Genomic DNA, 18,632 nt, shown 5'->3' on the forward strand with positions numbered 1-18,632 from the left:
CATCACTGACTCAATGGACATGAGTTTAGGTAAACTCCAGGAGTTGGTGATGGACAGGGAGGCCTGGCGTGCTGCAGTCCATGGGGTTGCAAAGAGTTGGACATGACTGAGCAACTGAACTGAAGTGAAATGAGTTATGATGATCATCAACCATTTGATGTTGAGGAGAGAGAGATTTTTTAAAAGGCAGTTTCATCAATAACTTACTTGACAAAAGATGAAAGATCATGAAATGGCCATAAGGGAGAAACTTCGGCAGCCAGAAAAGCTTCATCTTACTGAGGACGAACTTACCAACATAAAGGAAGAACGTGGTTGTGACAAAGACAATGAATATTTTGCAAAGGAAGTGACATTGGAAGAAAAACTTCACATTAAAGGACCTCTCAGAGATGTTTCACAAGATTGAAAGTACAAGGACAAAATCATGGAAGCTGATCCAAATTTAGAGAAGTGTAAGACTATTTTCAAGCCAAGGTGTAGAGTAGATTGTAAATTACTGTAAATTATTATTATCAATATTATAAATTATACTATGAGAGTCCCTTGGACTGCAAGGAGATCCAACCAGTCCATCCAAAAGATCAGTCCTGGGTGTTCATATGAGAAGACTACTTCCTAGTAAGTTTTCTTCCAAAACAATAAATTAATAAAACACTGTCATTCTCAATGTTCCTGATGTTTTAAAAAATTTTTTATTTTATATTGGAGTATAGCTGATTAGTAATGTGATAGTTTCAGGTTCAATGTTCCTAATGTTTTAAATTACAGTATATTAAGTAAATATCAGTTTTACATTTTCATCATTTCCCTATGCATCTAAACCTAATAGTAAGAGAGGTTTTAACATTTTGACAAAAAAAAATGTTGAAAGTCACAACATAATTGTTTTTCCATTGATTATTAAAGTCACCTTGGAGACTTCATTGGTGGTCCACTGGCTAAGACTCTGCACTCCCAACATTGGGGGCCTGAGTTTGATCCCTAGTCAGGGAACTAGATCTCACATACCTCAACTAAGAGTTTGCATGCTGCAACTAAAAGAGAGAGAGAGAGAGATTCCACATGCTTCAACTAAAGAACCTGCATGCTGCAACAAAGATCAACAAGCTTCGAAGATTCCACATGCCACACCTAAGACCCAGCACAGTCAAATTAATTAATTAATTAAAAATATCAGTCATCTCATTAAAAGGGTAAAATGGAATTAAAATAATAAAGTCACTTTGCATGGTTCAGCTTGCAACAGTCATTTTTTGTGGTTTCACCTTACTGTGAAAGCAAGGATTGCCTGTGTCAGTAGATCTCTTCTCTGGACCACTCAGTTTCTCTGAAGAGAAATCTTCCTATCCCTTGTCTAGTGTCTACTATACATTGAGTTTGCCATAAAGTTTGTTCAGATTTTCCTATGACATCATTCAAAAAACCCAAATGAATTTTTTGCTCAAGCAAATATTTAGCTGCTAACATGCTTGGAGCTATGTGGCACAAGAGGTATTGGCGGGATTCCACCATTGAATATGTAGACTTTTGCTTAATCACATTATTTTCAAATGGTACCATGCTCTGTGCCTGAGATCCCCCAAACCAAAGTCTCTCTGGTTCAGTTTCTCCGTGTAATAAATCTTCTATCTCCTACCAGGATGAGGGAAGAGATTCATAGTGGACAGGGAGTGGGAACGCGTGTCATTTTTTCTTACACATGTTTTTAGGCAAACTCCTTCTTTTCAGCTCTTTTCATTTCCAATCATTTACTCATTAACTAACACCTCCAATTCCTGAGCCTCTCTGGGATTCTGTAGATGAATAGGCTCACTTCTCATCAACATCATTGTTTTCATGAACTTGGTGTTCAAACTTTCAGTTCCACTAACTCCTCCATCTGCTTTCCATCTTTAAAAATGTGTTTATACTCTCTTATCCTCTGTGGTATCATTTTTTTGCAATTTGTTTTCATAGGTTTATTCTTTAAAATGTTTTGTTTTACTCCCATTTTAACAGGATTTAATCAGAGAATAGGTAGATGTCCCATATGTTATTTTTAACTGGAATAATCTACTACCATAAATTTATAGTGATCCTAGTCTGCCTGATTGTGTTAACTTCTTTAGCAATGCTTAGGTGCTTAGGTTAAAGAATCAAGAAGCTAGATAATAAGGTTCATCCATAATTAGGGTTTTACCAGGCAGGCGCATCAAAAATTAGAGGGAAAAGAGAGCCTGAGTCAGTGACAAAATGTTGAAATGATGAATCATATAAGCAGAATAAGAACAGAAGAAAAGAGAAAGCTGATGGGCTGATAAAATTAAGGGGTCAAGTGCTGGGGCCTGGTGCACTGGGAAGACCCAGAGGAATCGGGTGGAGAGGGAGGTGGGAGGGGGGATCAGGACGGGGAATACATGTAAATCCATGGCTGATTCATGTCAATGTATGACAAAAACCACTACAATATTGTAAAGTAATTAGCCTCCAACTAATAAAAAAAAAATTAAGGGGTCAATATACTGAAAGTGCTGGTTAGGTCAAAAGGGTCATGCTGGGAGTATTTGAATAAGTAGTTAAGACAAAGAGGAAGCTGTGGTCATATAGTGATATGTTTGGCTTACTGATTTTAGAGATCGAACAGTCATGGGCGGCCGATGTGGTATAGAGGACAAGGTTATTGGAATAAGATACCAAAGAACAGAAAGGCCAGATAATTGAGTTGGCCACATGGATGTTGCACAAAGTTCATCATACTTGAAATCTCTTAGCATGTAGGTCTTTTGGAGAGTAACAACAACCAAAAATAGGAAGAGGAGGAGGAAGAAGAGAAAATTCTTTAGGATTAGGTTCAACTTCTATTGATAGAAAACTCAAAATAGCCAGTTTCAACAGTACAGTTTCTCTCTCATGTGAGTGTCAGACTCATGGTGGTTCTGCCCCATGATGTCCTCACGGATCCAGGCTACTTCTAGCCATCATTCCTACAGCATGGCCCTTGTTTTCATGGTCCAAAGCAGACCTCCAAATTAGACCTCCAACCACCACATCTGCCTTCTAGATAGGCAGATGAAGGAAGGCTCAAAGAGGCAAAAGACATGAGCAACTTTCTTTATTTTTAATTTTATTAAAATATGGTTGATTTATAATGGTGTGTTAATTTCTGCTGTACATCAAAGTGACTCAGTTTTATATATATGTATTCATTTTCATATTCTTTCCATCATGGTTTATCACATGATACTGAATATAGTTCCCTGTGCTAAACAGTAGGACCTTGTTGTTTATGCATCCTATATTAGTTTGCATCTGCTAAATCTGCATTCTTAGTCCTTCCCGCCTCCATCCCCTCACCTTTGGCAACCACGTATCTGTCCTCCAGGTCTATGAGTCTGTTTCATAGACATGTTCATTTGTTGTATTTTAGATTCCACATCTAAGTGATATAATATGGTGTTTGTCTTTCTCTTTCTGACTTACTTTCATTAGGTCCATACATGTTGCTGCAAATGGCATTATTTCATTCTTTTGTGGCTGAGTAATATTTCACTGTATATATGTACCACATCTTCTTTATCCACTCATCTATCAATGGACATTTAGGTTGACTTCATGTCTTGGCTAATGTAAATAGTGCTTCTATGACCATACAGGTGCATGTATCTGTTTGAATTATGGCTTTGTCTGAGTATATGCCCATGAGTGGGATTGCTGGATCACATGGCAACTCTGTTTTTAGTTTTTTGAGGAACCTCCATACTGTTCTCCATAGTGGCTACACCAATTTACATTCCCACTAACAGTGTAAGAAGGTTCCCTTTTCTCCAACATTTATAATTTGTAGATTTTTTAATGATGGTCATTCTGACTGGTGTGAGGTGACACCTCATTGTAGTTTTGATTTGCATTTGTCTAATAATTAGTGATGATGAGCATCTTTTCATGTGCCTATCAGTCATCTGTATGTCTTCTTTGGAGAAATGTATATTTAGATCTTCTGCCCATTTTTCAATTGCATTGCCTATGTTATTGAGTTATGTGAGCTGTTTATATTTTTTGGAAATTAAGGACATGGACAGCTCTCTTAAAGAAGTTTCCTAGAAGCTGACATATGTCACTTAAACTTATATCCCACTGGCCTGAATGTTACATGCTACTGGCTCACACCCCATGGCTACTTCTAGCTGGAAGGAAAATCAGAAAATAGAATATTCATTTCTGGGAAGCCATGTACTCACCTAAATGCTTATAACTATGGAAGAAAAAGAAAATGGATATGAAGGCCAAGCAGCAAGTTCTGCCACAGTCGTAGAAATCAGATATAAGGAGAGAACTGAAAAACAAAGATGAACTACAGAGGAATATTCTCACCATTAAGTGATGCTCAAAATTAATCTTCATTTACACTTTAATGTTGATTCTCTTTCCTTAAAAAATTAAGTCCTTGGTATTTGTTAACAGGAAGGAAGAGAAGGGGACAACAGAGGATGAGATGATTGGATGGCATCACGGACTCAATGGACATGAGTTTGAGCAAACTCCAGGAAATAGTGAAGGATATGGAAGCCTGGCATGCTGAAGTCCATGAGGTCACAAAGAGTCAGACATGACTGAGTGACTAAACAACAGCAACAACATTTGTTAACAGAAAACTCAGCAGGAACTCAAATATGCCAAATTAAATAATCATCCCTTTACAGTTACTAAGGGATTTATGAACTTGTGCTCTCTTAAATAATAATAAAAGTTACTGTGAACAGCTAAAAATGGCCCCCAAGGGACTTCCCTGGTGGTCCATTGGCTAAGACTCCATGCTCCCAATGTAGGGGGCCCAGGGTTCAATTCTTGGTTAGGGAACTAGATCCCACATGCCACAACTAAGACCTGGTGCAACCAAATAAATGAATATTTTAAAAATAAGAAAAATTGGCCCCCCAAAGATATCTACCTTGTAATCCCTGGAACCTGTGAATAACACCTTACCTGGCAAAAAAGTGGAAGGCAGGAAGAGGGTTGGTTCTTGGCAGATGTGAATAAATGAAGCATCCTGAAATGGGGAGATGTTTTGCTCCTCTCCTCGTCACTCCACTGGTGAGGGAGAGAGTCCCACTCTAAGGTTCTGGGGATGGTCAAATACATGGCACCTGATGCTGGACTGATGAGATGGACAGCAATTTATTAATCACATATAGTCACAGCCCAGAGGATGAGGACACCATGTACTATGCAGGACCACATGGGGGTTACACTCAGGAATAGAGTAAAGCTGAAGGCACTGTGGGAAAGAGGCAGGCTTCATAGTTACAGAAGGGTGGGGTACCCCTCAGTTTCCAAGGGAGAAGGTGAATAATTTCACAGGCTGTCAGGGAGGTGAAACCAGGTAGGTTGAAGACTGGGCTGGGTGAGGAACAGCTGATCTAGGCCAAGGGGGAACCTTTCTCACTTGATGAGACAAAGCAGTTAGAACTTTGAGGCTCTGTGAAACTCAAAGAGATTGAGGTAGCACATGAAATTGTAATCCTGACACTACAGAGATTATTCTGGTTTATCCAGCTAAATGCAAAATGCAATCCCACATATCCTTATAAGAGGGATTGTTGTTGTTCAGTCTCTAAGTCAAGTCTGACTCTTTGCGACCCCATGGACTGCAGCACACCAGGCTTCCCTGTCCTTCACTGTCTCTCAGAGTTTGCTCAGATTTATGTCCATTGAGTCGGTGATGCTGTCTAACCATCTCATCCTCTGCCGCCCTCTTCTCCTTTTGCCTTCAATCTTTCCCAGAATCAGGGTCTTTTCCAATGAGTCAGCTCTTCTCATCAGGTGGCCAAAGTATTGGAGCTTCAACTTCAGTATCATCCTTCCAATGAATATTCAGGTTTGATATCCTTTAGGATTGACTGGTTTGATCTCCTTGCAGTCCAAGGGACTCTCAAGAGTCTTCTCCAACACCACAGTTCAAAAGCATCAATTCTTCGGTGTTCAGCCTTCTTTTAAGGTCCCACTCTCACATCTGTGTATGACTACTGGAAAGACCATACTTTTGATTAGATGGACTTTGGTCGGCAAAGAGATGTCTCTGCTTTTTAATATGCTGTCTAGGTTCATCATAGCTTTTCTTCCAAGAAACAAGCATCTATTAATTTCGTGGCTGCAGTCACCATCCACAGTGATTTTGCAGCCCAAGAAAATAAAATCTATCATTGCTTCTACTTTTCTCCCTTCTATTTGCCATAAAGTGATGGGACCAAATGCCATGATCTTAGTTTTTGAGTGTTGAGTTTTAAGCCAGCTTTTAAGAGGGATATAGAAGGAGATTAAGTACACAGAAGAAGAGAAGGCAGAGACCCAAGAGGCAGAGGTTGGGATGATGCAGTTACAACCATGGGATTCTACTAGAACCTGGAAGTGGCAGGAAATATAATAGGTTCTCCTTTAGAGTCCCAGAAAGGCTCCCTCCTAGTGAGCCCCTGATGACATGTTGTTTTCAGCCCAGTGAAACTGATTTTAGACTCTGGCCTCCAGAACTCTGAGAGAATAAATTTCTGTGGTTTTAAGTTATCCAATTTGTGGTAATTTATTAAAGCAGTGCTATGGTCTGAAAGTTTGTGTCCCCTTTAAATTCATATGTGCAATCCTGATGGTATCAGGAGGTGGAGTCTATGGAAAGTACTTATGTCATGAAGGGGGAGCCCTCATGAATGGAATTTGTGCCCTTAATTAAAAAAAGACCCCACAGAGCTCCCTTACCACTTGAACCATGTTAGGACACAACCAGAAGAAGCCACTGATGAACCAGCGAGTGAGATTTCATCAGAACCTAATCATGGCTAGCACTCTGATCTTGGACAGTTAGACTCCAGAAGAAATAAATTTTTGTTGTTTGTAAGCTGTATGTGCTGTTATAGCAACTGCAGGAAATTAATATAGCTACCAACCATCATAAAGTCTTTACATGCATTATCTCATTTAATCCTCACAATAGCCCAAACAAATAGATACTATTATTCACTTTGTTTTACAGATAGAGAAACTGAGCAACTAACACACACACAGCAGGTAAGAGCACGGGCTATAGGGCCATGTATATCACGAGCAGCACCCTCAATCTGCCATTGAGTGGTGTGTGGCATGGGGCAAGTTATTTATCATTTCTAAACCTCAGTTTCTCTGTCTGTAAAACAAAGTGAACAACCTGGATCCGCCAGACTCCTCTGTCAGTGAGATTCTCCAGGCAAGAACTAGTGAGTAACCATTCTGTTCTCCAGGGGATCTTCCCAACACAGGGATCAAACCTGGGTCTTCTGCATTGCAGGCATCACATGCCTCACGGTAAGGCAAAAAAAGGAAAAAAAACAAAACAAAACAAAACAAAAACAGAAGCTACCAGGGAGTGGGGAATGGACAAAAAAACTCTCAGGGTGAACAGACTAGCAAAGCAACTATTGGTTTATTCATGCATGCATTCTACAAATATTTACTGAGTGCTTATCATGTGCTTGGCACTCTGATAGATTCTATGGGAATAGAGATGATCAATGAATGACTGAACTTCTCCTTTCTGAAATGTCTCTTAACTCCTCTGCCCCAGAGTGAACCACAAGTGGCTTTCCCTGGTCAGAGATATAGTCCCCACTTCTCTGCTGAGGGCCAGCTTGAGCTTTACTCATTTCAAAACCCAGCCATCCAACTCTCAAATCACTCAAACCTCCCAGTCAAAGACGGTCAAATCAGGGTAAACTTCTGTGAAGTACTTAACACTCTTTAGCATCCCCTTAATCTAGTGATAACCCTAGGTCTTCCTTGAGCCTCTCTTTCACCTACTGCCCTCAGATGCCTTGCACTATAGGGCTCTTCCAGCTTTGAAAGGAGGTTTTCTGAACAGAGTTTGCATGAAAACTCTCTACTACCCGAGAAACAAAGATGAACCATTAAGAGGCAAGTGCTGTTCTTCACTGCTTGCCCTGTAACACTGCTTTCTGAACACCTATACTTCACCCCTTGCTGCCTTCACCCACATATTCATTAGTTTCTGCTGATAAAACCCAATAAAATTGGGATAGAGGAATATAGCTATGTGTATGCATGAGCTTGGTCCATTTCCCAGTATGTGGACTGTCTTATGATAAAGCTTCCATGAATACACTACATTGCAAAACCAGGAACTGCATACAAATTGGCCTTTTATCGTTTTAAAAGATCTTCCCTGAGGACTTTCTAAGTATAAATGCAATGGAAGAAGTCACAAAGGAAAAATATAGATAGATATGACAAAGTCGAAATAAACTTATGTGCCCTAAAAAAAAAAAAAAAAAAAAAAAAAACCCACAGACTGCTGGTGGGTAAGTAAATTGGCAAAACTTTCATGGCAGGCAATCTGGTATATAAAGTCTTTTAAATGTGCTTACTATGTCACCCAGGAATCCCACTGCTAAGCATTTATCTAAAGGAAATAAACAGGTATGAGCACAAAGATTTTGCTATGAGGATATTTATCTGTTTTAATTATAACAGTAAACAGTTGGAAGCAACACAAATATCCAAGAATAGAGATATCTTGTATATCTTGTATATCATACATTGATATGATATAATAGAATACAGACATGAAAAATTATGGGCTTCCCAGGTGACTCAGTAGTAAAGAATCTGCCTGCCAATGTAGAAGCTGCAGGAGATGCGGGTTTCATCCCTAGGTCAGGAAGATCTCCAGGCAAAGGAAATGGCAACCCACTCCAGATTTCTTGCCAGGATAACCTGATGGACAGTGGACTACAACCCATGGGGTCATAAAGAGTCAGATGCAACTGAGCATGCAGGCACATGAAGTCATACCTTGAGGAATGTTTAATGTTGTAGGAAGTACTCAGATTATAATTAGGTAAAGAAAGGATATAAAACTGTACATACAGAATTTTTAATTAAAATAAGTACATGTATTCATTAAACAAATAGTTATTGAAAATCTAATATATGCTAGGTACAGTGGCAGATTCAAGGGTTACAGTGGTGGGCCAAACAGACAGTCTTTGCCTTCAGAGAGGAGAAGAGACTAGAAGGAAATACACCAAAATCCAAATCCTTAAAGGTACCTATGTCTGGCTAGGATTAAGTGTGATTTTAATGTTTCTCTTAAGCTTTCCCTATATGTTTTATAATTATATAATGCCTACATAATCAGAAAAAAATTATTTAAAAAAATCTTCCTTCCAACTGAGGCCAGCCAGTATATCCTTGTGAAGCCTAATATATAAAAATATATCTAAAGAGCTCTTGACAATTTGGACCACTTCCATGGCCATCAGCTCTTTAAAGCCTCACAACAATTTTGTGGAGACAGAGCAGGGATTACCATTCCTATTGTATGGATAAAGAGACTGAGGTAGAAAAAGCAAGTGATTATCCTGGAAAATAGAATGCATTTGGACTAGAATCATAACCTGTTTTCAATCCAAACCCAAAGAAGGGCGATGCCAAGGAGTATTCTAACTACTGCACAGATGCACTTATTTCACATGCTAGCAAGGTAATGCTCAAAATCCTTCAAGATAGGCTTCAACAGTAAGTGAACAGAGCACTTCCAGATGTATGAGCTGGATTTAGAAAAAGCAGAGGAACCAGAGAGCAAATTGCCAACATCCATTGGATCATAGAAAAAGCAAGGGAATTCCAGAAAAAACACTTACTTCTGCTTCACTGACTATGCTAAAACCTTTCAATGTGCTCAGTTCAGTTCAGTTACTCAGTCGTGTCCATCTCTTTGTGACCCCATGACTGCAGTACACCAGGCTTCCCTGTCCATCACCAACTCCCAGAGCTTGCTCAAACTCATGTCCATCGACTCGGTGATGCCATCCAACCATCTCATCATCTGTCTTCCCCTTCTCCCACCTTCAATCTTCCCCTGAGGCAGTGTCTTTTCCAACAAGTTGACTCTGCATCAGGTGGCCAAAGTATTGGAGTTTCAGCTTCAGCATCAGTCCTTCCAATGAACATTCAGGACTGAGTTCCTTTAAGATGGACTGGTTGGATCTCCTTGCAGTCCAAGGGACTCTCAAGAGTCTTCTCCAACACCACAGTTCAAAAGCATCCATTCCTTGGTGCTCAGCTTTCTTTATAGTCCAACTCTCATGTCCATACATGGCTACTGGAAAAACTATAACTTTCACTAGATGGACCTTTGTTGGCAAAGTAATGTCTCTGCTTTTTAATATGCCAACTGGGTTGGTCATAACTTTCCTTCTAAAGAGCAAGCATCTTTTAATTTCATGGCTGCAGTCACCATCTGCAGTGATTTTGGAGCCCCAAAAAATAAAGTCAGCCACTGTTTCCACTGTTTCCCCATCTATTTGCCATGAAGTGATGGGACCAGATGCCATGATCTTTGTTTTTTGAATGTTGAGTTTTAAGCCAACTTTTCCACTCTCCTTTTTCACTTTCATCAAGAGGCTCTTTAGTTCTTCTTTGCTTTCTGCCATAAGAGTGGCATCATCTGCATATCTGAGGTTATTGATATTTCTCCCGGCAATCTTGATTTCAGCCTGTGCTTCATCGAGCCCAGAATTTCTCATGATGTACTCTGTATATAAGTTAAATAAGCAGGGTGACAATATACAGCCTTGACATACTCCTTTTCCTGATTTGGAACCAGTCTGTTTGTTCCATGTCCAGTTCTAACTGTTGCTTCTTGACCAGCATACAGATTTCTTGGGAGGCAGGTCAGATGGTCTGGTATTCCCAGCTCTTTCAGAATTTTCCAGTTTGTTATGATCCACACAGTCAAAGGCTTTGGCATAGGTCAATAAAGCAGAAATAGATGTTTTTCTGGAACTCTCTTGCTTTTTCGATGATCCATTGGATGTTGGCAATTTGATCTCTGGTTCCTCTGCCTTTTCTAAAACCAGCTTGAACATCTGGAAGTTCTCGGTTCGTGTACTGTTGAAGACTGGTCTGGAGAATTTTGAACATTACACACGCTAGCGTGTGAGATGAGTGCAATTGTGCAGTAGTTTGAACACTCTTTAGCATTGCCTTTCTTTGGGATTGGAATGAAAACTGACCTTTTCCAGTCCTGTGGCCACTGCTGAGTTTTCCAAATTTGCTGGCATATTGAGTGCAGCACTTTCACAGCATCATCTTTTAAGATTTGAAATAGCTCAACTGGAATTCCATCACCTCCATTAGCTTTGTTCATAGAGATGCTTCCTAAGGCCCACTTGACTGTGCATTCCAGGATGTCTGGCTCTAGGTGAGTGACCACACCATTGTGATTATCTGGATCATGAAGATCTTTTCTGTATAGTTCTTCTGTGTATTCTTGCCACCTCTTCTTAATATCTTCTGCTTCTGTTAGGTCCCTACCATTTCTGTCCTTTATTGAGCCCATCTTTGCATGAAATGTTCCCTTAGTATCTCTAATTTTCTTGAAGATATCTCTAGTCTTTTCCATTCTATTGTTTTTCTCTATTTCTTTGCACTGGTCACTGAGGAAGTCTTTCTTATCTCTCCTTGCTATTGTTAGGAACTCTGCATTCAGATGGGTGTATCTTTCCTTTTCTCATTTGACTTTGACTTCTCTTCTTTTCTCAGCTATTTGTAAGGCCTCCTCAGACAACCATTTTGCCTTTTTGCATTTCTTTTCCTTGAGATGGTCTTGATCACTGCCTCCTGTACAATGTCACGAACCTCTGTCCATAGCTCTTCAGGCACTCTGTCTATCAGATCTAATCCATTGAATATATTTGTCACTTCCACTGTATAACTGTAAGGGATTTGATTTAGATCATACCTGAATGGTCTAGTGATTTTCCCTACTTTCTTCAATTTCAGTCTGAACTTGGCAATAAGGAGTTCATGATCTGACCACAGTCAGCTCCTGGTCTTTTTTTTTTTTTCCTAGCTATATAGAGCTTCTCTATCTTTGGTTGCAAAGAATATAATCAATCTCATCACCAGTATTGACCATCTGGTGATGTCCATGTATAAAGTCGTCTCTTGTGTTGTTGGAAGAGGGTATTTGCTATGACCAGTGTGTTCTCTTGGCAAAACTCATTTGCCTTTGTCCCACTTCATTTTTGTACTCCCAGGCCAAACTTGCCTGTTACTCCAGGTATCTCTTGACTTCCTACTTTTGCATTCCAGTCGCCTGTGATGAAAAGGACATCTTTTTTGGATGTTAGTTCTAGAAGGTCTTGTAGGTCATCAAGGAGCTGTTCAACTTCAGCTTCTTTGGCATTAGTGGTTGGGGCATAGGCTTGGATTACTGTGATATTGAATGGTTTGCCTTGTAAATGAACAGAGATCATTCTGTCATTTTTGAGATTGCACCCAAGTACTGCATTTCGGATTCTTGTTGACTGTGAGGGCTACTCCATTTCTTCTAAGGGATTCTTGCCCACAGTAGTAGATATATGGTCATCTGAATTAAATCCACCCATTCCAGTGCATTTTAGTTCACTGATTTCTAAAATGTCAGTGTTTACTCTTGCCATCTCCTGTTTGACCACTTCCAATTTACCTTGATTCATGGGCCTAATGTTCCAGGTTCCTATGCAATATTGTTCTTTACAGCATTGGACTTTACTTCCATCACCAGTCACACCCACAACTAGGTGTTGTTTTTGCTTTGGCTCTGTGTCTTCATTTTTTCTGGAGTTATTTCTCCACTCTTTTTCAGTAGCATAATGGGTACCTATCAACCTGGGGAGTTCATCTTTCAGTGTTATATCTTTTTGTCTTTTCATACTGTTTATGGGGTTCTCAAGGCAAGAATACTGAAGTGGTTTGCTATTCCCTTCTCCAGTGGACCATGTTTTGTCAGAACTCTCTACCATGATCCGCCTGTCTTGAGTGGCCCTACATGCATGGCTCATAGTTTCATTGAGTTAGACAAGGCTGTGATCCATGTGATCACTGGTTAGCTTTCTGTGATTGTGGTTTTCATTCTGTCTGCTCTCTGATGGATAAGGGCTTGTGAAAGCTTCCTGATAAATATATGTATATGTACATATATTTAAAATATAAATTTAATGAGTACATATAAAATAAGTATATATACTCATTAAACAAATATTTATTGAAGATCTAATAGATGCTGGGTACTGTGGCAGATTCAGGAGTTATAGTGGTAGGCCAAACAGACATAGTCATGGAGGAAAAGTGACTACAAGGAAATACATAAAAATCCAAATCCTTAAAGGTACATATGTCTGGCTGGGATTAAGGGTGATTTTTATGTTTCTCTTGAGCCTTCTCTATATTTTCTGTAATTATATAATGCTTAGATAATCAGAAAAAAATTTTTTTAATAAATCTTCCTTCCAATTGATACAAACCACTATGCCCTTATGAAGCCTGATACATTAAAATATATCTAAGGAACTCTTGACAATTTGGACCACTTCCATGGCCATCAGCTCTTTAAAGCCTCACAACGATTTTGTGGAGATAGATAGGGCAGGGATTACCATGCCCATTGTATGGATGAAGAGATTGAGGCAGAGAAAACAAGTGATTATCTCGGAAAATTGGGCTAGAATCTTAGCCATAGCATCAGGTTTCAGGGCTTTTTAAAGTCTCTACTCGTTTCCCTAAAGATTTTGTGAAGGACAGAAGCCTCCCAGGGCTTTGGTCTAAATTCTTTTCCAGACATTTCAACCACTGGCTAAGCCACATTGTCTTTCCTTCTATTTTTGAAGTGACTGGATACCATGGAATTACCAGGTAAACAAGAGAAATTGCCAAGTTATTTTACCTCTAGTCTCTCAAAAATTTAAAATCATGGAGGAGAAAGAACCTTGGAAAGCATCCCAACCTCCCATCCAAGTTGAGAAGATTGTTTAGACGGCACCTGTGTTTCTGATCTGGCTTGTCCATCTCTCCCTGCCAGATATAGGTACCCCTTCTTTCCCACCTCTTTTGGAAAATCTGCTAGTTGACTGTTTGACTGAACAAATAAATTAGACTTGAGATAGGCCTGGGACCTGGGACCTTTTGCTGCAGTGCTGCCATGCTTGCACATGGACACACCCCTCCTCGAGCACCAAAATATAAAATAAATATATGGGACTAAAAATAACTGTGTACATGCTCAGCTGGGGCAAATTCAGCACCCAAAAGATACAAACAAGACCGAAATATCCAACTGTCGCCTTTTTGCATCAAAGGGTCCCAGGTCCCAGCCTTTCTCAGGTCTTATTCATTTGTTCAAAGTCAACTAGCAGATTTGAGGAACCTGGAGCAAAAACAGGGTGTTGTGAGCAAAAGCAAGGTACTGCTCATGCCCCTTGCACATAACACCACCCAAGGGTGGACAAAACACCTAAGCCACCCCTCTGCTGAAACCCTGGACACACCCCTACCCTCACCCCATGTAAGGAGGCCACAATGAAGCCTTGCCTGGGTTTCTTGACTGGTCTCTAGTCAATTTTTATTGTTTGGGGAAGGCCAGGAACTCTGGTTGGTAACAGACCTAATGTCTTCTGGCTAGTGAGAGACTCATGCCTGAATACAAACTTCTTATAACGTTAGCACTGTAACTAGGAACTCTGAAGACACCAAACTCAAGTTAACTGTGGGGTTTCAAACCATGTAGCAGGCTAGCAAGGGAGATATCTCTGGTCAAGATGGTGTGTTGGTAGACCTGCTAAAGGTTTTAGAAAACCAAGGCAAGCTCCCCTTTCCCACTGCATAGAAGATCAGCCCTGTCCTCAGGGAGCTGGCTCTGCTGGAAGGGAGGACTGGGGATTCAGGCCCACAGCGACTCACCCTCCTGGCCTCTGTCAGGGGTTAGCAGATGTAGCCAGGCACATTGCCCTCAATTACTCAGGAGGAAGCAAGGGAGCCTGAAGCACAAGGAAGGGAAAGAGCAGCTAGTGGGAAGATTTCCAGTCCTTCTGAGAAAAAAACAAATCCATTTCCTATTCATTCACCTCCTAGATCCTGCTTCCATTCCCCCGGCTTCCTTGAGTCAATGGCAAATCTGAGCTCTTTGTTGTCATTTTCTTTGCCTTGGTACTGGTCTCTACTTGAGCTTGCTAGGGCTGCTGCTGCAGACCACTCTCTATCCATCAGCACAGCTGGCTTAGTTTGCTACAAGGGAAAGTTGAGATTTTTGTCACTCTGGTTCTGCTTCATTGCCTCCATTTCGGGGCTTGCCCCCTGATACAAGTAGCTCTTCCCTCTACCCACACCTCTACCCCCATGACTTCTCCCCAAACCTAAAGCTTTTTCCAGAAGCATCGTTTTTAGAACCAAAGACACTGAAACTTGGACTTAATTCAATGGTGGCTATAGCAGTCACCTGCCTGGTGTGGCTTCCCATGGCATCGGCGAAAGATTTCCTGTTCAGAAACACAACTCAGTTGCTTGTCAAGACAATAATAATAATAACAACTAATATCTACAAATAATCAAATATGTGCCGGGCACTGTGCTAAGCAATTTACATGCATAAAATCATTTAATCCTCAAGAAAGCGTATGTAATAGGCACCACTATTATCCCCATTGTACTTCTTTTTTCATTTCAAGATGGTAGGCTGAGCACAAACATTTAAGTCCTCTCCCTCCAGAGACCTCATTAAAATAATAGAACAAAAATTTTAAAATGCATAAACCCACCACAATAAAGAGAACAGGAGGGGAGCCGTCAGCAGATGAGGAATTTAAATAAATTTCTGAAGTCAGAAAGCATCTGCAGGAGTGCTAACTGATGAAAGAGTAGAGCAAACAATCAGCTTAAACTATGTGTGGAAGTGCTGCAGCTAGAGGCAGCCTGCCTACCTTGCAAACCCTAGCAAGGCCTGGCCTTGCTATGACTACGAGGATGACAAAGAGCAGAGTGAGACGGGAGGCCAGCAATAGGGCTTCACAACTGAATCTCTGTACAGTGAAGAGCTGACCCCTAGACTCCTACATGGAAATGATCTGGCAGCCAAATATTTACTTGCCCGCCTGAAAACAAAGGGTTTCTTCTTTACAAAAACTGAACAAAGTGTCTAGACGGAATGAGGACAGCTAATTGGGTGCCATTACCTCAGAGTTAGGCCTTCTGCAGTTTGTTATTTGGACCCTTCCCCACAACACACAACCCCTCACTAAAGATTCATAACCAGCTCCTTTCTCATCATCCTTAAGCAAAATCTGCCCATTGACAAGGTCTGCTCATACACCCAGCTCCCAGTGAGACTCTCTATTGCCTCATTTCAAAAGATGAACAGGAAACATAGGAACATTAAACACAGGAGGAAAGGCTGGAACATTAGAGAGAAATCACAAGATAAATGGAACAAGCAGAGCTAATGCAGGGAAATAGCTTTAAATATAACTCCAAGTAGCATTCACAGAGAAATCTGAGAACATATTGCATCTATAAAACAAGAATAGGAAGGTAGACAAAATAACAAAGGATACAACTGAACTCTTTGCAAAACTTTTTTTTTAATTTATTTTTTTTTACAGCTTTAAGATACTTTTTTTTTTCATTTATTTTTATTAGTTGGAGGCTAATTACTTTACAATATTGTAGTGGTTTTTGCCATACATTGACATGAATCAGCCATGGATTTACATGTATTCCCCAATCCGATCCCCCCTCCCGCCTCCCTCCCCATCCCATCCCTCTGGGTCTTCCCAGTGCACCAGGCCGGAGCACTTGTCTCATGCATCCAACCTGGTGATCTGTTTCACCCTTGATAACATACATGTTTCGATGCTGTTCTCTTGAAACATCCCACCCTTGCATTCTCCCACAGAGTCCAAAAGTCTGTTCTGTACATATGTGTCTCTTTTTCTGTTTTTTGCAAAACTTTTTAATGTAAACCTTTGTATGTTGTTTTTATATTTTGAACCTCATGGAAGTATTACTTATTTGAAATAAATGAGTTTAATATTTTAAAATGATGAGGTCTTAGAAAATGAAAAATTTGACTGGCAAAACAAAAAGTCATAAAAGGTGTGTTAGTTTTCTACTATTGTGTAACAAACTACCACAGGCTTAGCAGCTAAAAACAACACACATTGGTTATCTCACAGTTTCTGTATGGCAGAAGGCCAGGCACGGCCATCAGGGTTTCCAGCTCAGGGCCACACAAGGATGCAATCAATCAAGGTGTCCCCAAGATGTATTCTTATCTAGATGACAAGCTCATTCAGGTTGTGGGCAAAATTAAGTTCCTTAAGGTTGTAAGCAGACCCACAACTTCTAGAAGCCACCACTCTTTTTAGTTCACAACACAGCTGTCTTCTTCAAAGACAGCAGAAGAACCTCTCCGACTTCTTCTGACTGTGACTCCTAGAACTTCTTTAAAGAACTCACCTGATTAAGTCAGGCCCACCCAGGATGATCTCACTTTCGATTAACTAAAAAGAAATTTTATTGGGGACTTGAATTATATCCACATATTCCCTTCACCCCTGCCATGTAACCTAATCATTGGAGTAATGTTCCATCATATTCCTAGGTCCCACCCACAGTCAAAGGGAGGAGATCATACAGGGAATGTACACAGGTGGCAGGACTCTTGACCACCATCTTAGAATTCAGCCTGTGCTGTGCTTTGTCACTCAGTCATGTCTGACTCTTTTTGACCCCATGGACTGTAGCCTGCCAAGCTCCTCTGTCCATGGGGACTCTCCAGGCAAGAATACTGGAATGGGTTGCCATGCCCTCCTCCAGAGAACCCTCCCAACCCAGGGACTGAACCCAGATCTCCCTCATTGTAGGTGGATTCTTTACCATCTGAGCCAGCAGGGAAGCCCAAAAATACTGGAGTGGGTAGCCTATCCCTTCTCCAGGGGATCTTCCCTACCCAGGAATCAAACTGGGGTCTCTTGCATTGCAGGCAGATTCTTCACCAGCTGAACTACCAAGGAAGCCCAAAGGACTGGAAATATCCCACAATGAAGAAAAAAATGATGATAAATAAAAGAGGAAAGAAAACCAATAAATAATCAAAAAAAATTCAGAGGTTCAATGTATATCATCCAAATATTAGAAATTCCAAAAGGAATGAAAAAGAAAGTTATCAAAAGAATACTATGATCAGGGACTTCCCTGTTGATCCAGTGGTTAAGAATCTGCCTTCCAATACAGGGAACATGAGTTCGATCCCTGGTCAGGGAGCTAAGATCTCACATGCCACAGGGCAACTAGAGAGTCTGAATGCCACAACAAAGATCCAGCACAGTCAAAAAAATTTTTAAAAGGAGTACTATGATCAAATTTTACAACCTTAATGGAAGATATGAGTTTTCTTTTTATTTATTTTTCATTTATTTTTATTAGTTGGAGGCTAATTACTTTACAATATTGTAGTGGTTTTTGCCATACACTGACATCAATTAGCCAGGGTTCTAACTAAAAAGCCAATAAGGGAATTCCCTGGCAGTCCAGTGGTTGGGACTCTCACTGATGAGGGCCCAGATTCAATCCCTGGCCAAGGAACAGGGATGCCACAAGCTTCATGGCATGCCCAAAAGATTTTTCTTAAGAAAAATAAATATAAGTAGGACGTGAGAGTTGGACCAGAAGTGTCGAAGAATTGATGCTTTTGAATTGTGGTGCTGGAGGGGACTCTTGAGAGTCCCTTGGAGAACAAGGAAATCAAACCTGTCAATCCTAAAGGAAATCAACCCTGAATATTCATTGAAAAG

The sequence above is a fragment of the Dama dama genome, chromosome X (genome assembly GCF_033118175.1).
Source record: "Dama dama isolate Ldn47 chromosome X, ASM3311817v1, whole genome shotgun sequence".
Lineage (NCBI taxonomy): Eukaryota > Metazoa > Chordata > Mammalia > Artiodactyla > Cervidae > Dama > Dama dama.